We start from the raw sequence: 5,134 nt of genomic DNA on the forward strand, positions 1-5,134 counted from the left end.
ACGGATTTTCCGTCTGTAATTACAGACGGATTTTCCGACGAATTTTCCGTCTGTAATTTGAACATTGGAAAATCATCTCACACTATGATTACAGACAGAAAATCCGTCTGTAAATCCGTCGGTAAAGTAAAATAGAAATTTTTTAAATTTTTCCATTGCAAAATGAATACTTTAGGTTTATTTTTTAAATTTCCTCCATCAAACACACTGTAAATTGAAAAAAAAGAGGCCAAAAATCATATAGATAAACATAATATTCATTGCATGATACCTATAAAATTGGATGTTATTTTCAACATCATTGACCAATATCTCACTATCTCAATAAAAAGATACCCAAAAAAATAAACCATTGACAGAACTATAACTATTTACATTACTCATTGACACTACTAGTTCCCTCATTTTCAACAATTTAAACAAACAAGATTTTATATTGATCCTATTCCTTTTAGATTGCATGATGGTGACTTGCTCAGAGCCATTGACAAATACACTTTCTGGATCTCCTTGTGGTTCTGTGATTCCAACAGTAGCAGCCATGTTTGATGTTTCTTCTTTGCTTTGCTTGCTTGGTTTCTTCAATTTCATCAACCCTGGTTTCATTCAAAACAGTAGAATTCATCTAATGTTCACATGGCATTTGTTAATGAGACTATGTGATATTATAAGTCAGAAGAAGAATGAGGGAACTGGCCTAGAAAACACTTGCTTCTTAGAGTAAAAAACTATATACTCACCAAATGCTTATGCCATGTCATTCCTAAGAGGCCATCTCTGTCAGTGAATGCACGTTCAGCCATAATAAGTCTATCATTCACATCTCACTTTCATTTGGTACTCTTTCCATGTTCTCCAACCTTTACTTGCTTCTATTTCCTGAACAAAAAGAAAAATAAAAGAAAAGAAAAGAAAACACTTTATTATATGATAGTTGTTATTTTAAGAACTTGTGTTTGTTTTAACAACTTAAGTTAATCCTTCTGAACAAGTTATATATGAACATTTTTTTCCAATAGAAACGGCTTATATCAACAGTCTTGATTTGCATATACGCTGTTGGAAGACTTCCAGATTTACTTGACATCTATTTTACAATTTATATTATAAGAAGCACAATCATCAATCCCCTTCTCTCTCACCCCTTCCTCTCTTTCACAAAACAACAAAAGGGAAAGGGACAGAGAGCCTGTTCACTGTTTCAATGAACAAATGATTCTTTTTCTTTTGTCTCAAGGGAACACAGAAAACTACCCCATATTGCTGCTCACCGTTAGAAGAAAACTAGCAAATATATACACAAGGAAATCTGGTAAGGCGTCTCCTTCGACTAGATACGTGTCCCAGAGACGTGTGACAAGTTGGAAGGGTATCTGGTTACATAAATCAGATATCAGATTAGGCAAAATCGTTAAATCATGCAAAATTTGTGTAGTTTATTAATTTTAGTTTTTCACCATCAGACTTCGAAGTGCTTGGGACTTGATATTAAATCACTTTAAGATTCATTTATGAAGCTTTTCATAATCAATAAGCACTTATAAAGACAAAATAGTAGTTCTCGGAGTAAACCTCGTGGATTAGAAGGCAGTTGAATCAGCAGAAAGCAAACTGAAGAAATTCTAGTCCTTGAAGCTCCATGTGGCTTGAAACAGGCTCTGGCACGGTTCAAAAGTTTCACTAGGACATATCAGATTGTATTACTATTTTAGAGGCATGGTGAAATAATACAGATACAAACCACGTGCGATGATGAGGCATTAAGTTCGTGTAATTATACACAGATATTATGGAAAAATTAATGAGCCCGAAGAAAAGCTTACCATCAATCCTCCTGACCAATTCCTTCAACTTAAAAACAAGCCTCTGAATTCCTGGTTGAGCAAACGTGTAATGGTCCTGCATACCATCCAGTAATTTTGACAAGCACCAATAGCAATCAGCCTCTATATTAGAAATTTTCTCTGCAGATAGATCAGACATTGACCAATTATCAATACCCCCTTGCAAGTGTTCTGATAGGAAAATCACAATCAGAAGACCCAAGAAAAGACCTAATCCAACCACTATAGATAAACAAATCACACAGAATTTTTTGAGAATCAGGGTGTGCTTGCTAACCTCACTGACTGTCACTTGGAGCAGAGAGACAGCTGAATTCTAAGCTATCCTATTCCACTTTTTCTTTTACTTCTATTTTTGTCCTCTTTGTGTCAATGAGTCTGAACTTGACTAAAAGAACACTCTGGAGAAAATGGAAAGCAATTCAATGGAACTAAAGATAACTCTAAAGAGAATAAAAGAAGAAGAAGAACACAAACCGTCTTGAGACAAAAGGAACAATTCCAAAGGTCATGCCACAAGTAGCTAGAACAAACACAGAGAATATGATCATAACAACAACAGAAACACTCAAAGATCCAACAAGCCCAAGAATTATGCAGAGGACACCAGCGAATGTTTGGCAAAGCCACAAGGCCCAGAGCCTACCCCTCATTCCAAACCTCTTTGAAACTGCATCAGATATGAACCCTCCACCGGGCCTGGAGAAAAGATTCGCCAATCCGAAACTGGCAGCAATGATCCCAGCAGTGTGCAGCTTGAGATTGAATCTGTCACAGAAGTACTCAGCAGTATTCAATTTCTGAATAAAAAATTAATCTTTACAACAGCAAAAAAAATATAAATAAATAAAGCATAATGCCAACAAAAAAAGTGTCAAAAAGAGATTAGCAAAAACTGGAACGTGTGTAAAATTCAATCCAAAATTATATATATATAATTCTGACATTTTAGCATTTTAATTCCACTGAGTCCATGGTTTTTCCTTTTTCCTTTTCTTTCTTCCTCCCCTCCGCTATATTGTTGGAAAGAAGGTAGCTGTGATAAATTTTGTATATAAGAAGTTACATTATACACGTCACAGTTTATAAAGATTATTCTAATAAATAACCTTTGATATCATTGAGCAATAGATTTTGATTGCCATAGAAGAAGTCAAAGACATGTCCGCAAAATCTGGTGAATATAAAATAGAACAATCTGTTGTGGCTGTTAACATTGATTCATGTTAAAAGCTCAAAAATAGTCAGAAGAAACAAACGCCAAAAATGGCCTATCTGCTGTTGTTTCAGGTTTGAACAGAAGAAACCAGAGACAAAGATTCAAACAAACAAACACATAGACAACGCCCTTTTGCACCTCATAGCGGTTGAAAAGATGAGTCAGAATTGAGAAGAACTAAAGTTGTACCTTCTAACTGCTTGAAGTCATTCTTCAAAGTCAAGATCGAAAGTATTGTTGCGAGACTTGCCGTCGAGCTGTGGTGCGGGTGCCTCTGCAGAGAAAAAAAATGAACAAGTATATTTTGAACAAGTATATGTGCAATCTTCCTAAGCATGGCATATATGTGTGGAACTATGTCCTTCTATTTTGAACAAGTATATTTCACAAACTATATAATGCTATATATAATTTAAACTTGTATTAATGAAAAATGAAAAGTATATTTAGGTATCAATTTTCTACTTACATACCAGAAATTGCACAGAATTAATTTATCAAAATCATTGACTGTGATTTGAGAAATAAAAGAACAAAAACATAGACTCACATTTACATCAAACATGAATGCAAATCCTGTTTAGCAAGTACCTATATTTACAGAATGCAAATCCAAACATGAATAACAGAAAGACAGTATATATTTCATATTAATTTCATCTAGACCAAGAATTTTCAGAGACGAACCTCTTCTCTTTGTCTTAGAGTGGCATCCATCAGTATATATTTCATATTGAGAAACGTTTGTGATTGAAGTAGCCTTTCCTGTTCTTGCTGTAAAATCTTCTGCCTTTCAGAAAGGGATTGCCTCTCAAGTATGATCTCCTTGTCCTTTTCATCACAACTGAAACACGCACACGTACACCCACACACTCACAATAGAGATTATCATACTTTTTAAACAATCAAATTTTAACAACATATGAAACTTAACATTGACTGTGAGTTGCACCATTCATGATCTGATTATCGTCAGCATTTCAATTCCAAAAATTGAGTAAATTTTTTAAGTAAAAGAAGATTTCAACTCAAAGCAATAACAAATTTCATTAATCGATTTCTTGCTTCAAGGCTTTTCACAGTCTCCTGTATAACTACAGGATTTGTGTATTAAAAAAGAAAGGTTAGGTATCCTCCTAAACAAGCCATTCTAGACAACACAGGTAGATATTGCATAATCTATTTGTACATGCTCCCAATGACAACGGAATTAGCAAATCAATATCATAATTAAAATGACTCTGGATAAAAGGAAAAATGCAAATTATATAGAAAATAACATACTCTAACTTGAAAGTAATGATTTGCCGCCTTAGGTTATCTTCCCGTGCTTCAACATCACGAAGCTTCCTTTCTGCAACACCAGTAAATCGGTTAGACTCTGCTTGCAAATACACCATACACCATTCAGAGTTTTCACTTGAAAATGCAATTCAATAGATAATTAAGTGAGGGGCAGAAGTTGATTTGGTGTAAGCAGTAACAAAACTATTCAACTCAGAGCTCTGTGATCTAACTTCCTAGAACTCTTAGGCTGAGAAGCTAAATATTCAAATTTGAACCACTTTAGTTACATGGTCCCTATATCAAAATCCAAACTTCAAAGCATTCTATAAAAAGACATATGGCCATTAATCCTCAGGTTCCAAAATCTCACTAATAATCCAAAAAACTACATTTTTTTTAAACAACCATAACATCAACATTTCTAGTTATTTAGCTATTTACCAATATAGAACATGGTATTATTAATTAAGGAATTCTATATTGGTAAAGAAAGCATATAAAGGCAAAGAAGGGGAAAAGGTTGACTTACCAACCAGTGATCCAAGAAGCAAAGGGTGCCCATGATGGACCAGCAACCTGAGGAAGCTCAATTGACAAACAGGAACTAGTGGCGAAAGCAATTGAATCTCCGCTTGCATCTGAAAAGCATTATTATTTGACCCTCATATCGGTCATCAGTTCCAGCCAAACAGGAAAGAAACAAACATTCAGAATAGAGACATACCACTTGCAATGGTACTCTAACCTAGCACATAAATAAATATAGTAAACAAAAGCTATAACT

General features: G+C 34.5%; 1 long non-coding RNA gene across 1 annotated transcript; it reads right to left on the reverse strand.

The window, feature by feature from the left end:
- Positions 1–1,578: 1,578 nt before the first annotated feature.
- LOC140181837 (uncharacterized) lies at positions 1,579–3,311 on the reverse strand. Its single transcript, XR_011877346.1, has 5 exons — positions 3,253–3,311; positions 2,322–2,612; positions 2,122–2,245; positions 1,824–1,964; positions 1,579–1,658 (listed from the first exon to the last, which is right to left on the reverse strand). It is a non-coding gene; the product is annotated as an uncharacterized lncRNA (long non-coding RNA).
- Between the last annotated feature and the right edge of the window lie 1,823 nt (positions 3,312–5,134).

Source organism: Arachis hypogaea, chromosome 19 (genome assembly GCF_003086295.3).
Source record: "Arachis hypogaea cultivar Tifrunner chromosome 19, arahy.Tifrunner.gnm2.J5K5, whole genome shotgun sequence".
NCBI classification, from domain to species: Eukaryota; Viridiplantae; Streptophyta; class Magnoliopsida; order Fabales; family Fabaceae; genus Arachis; species Arachis hypogaea.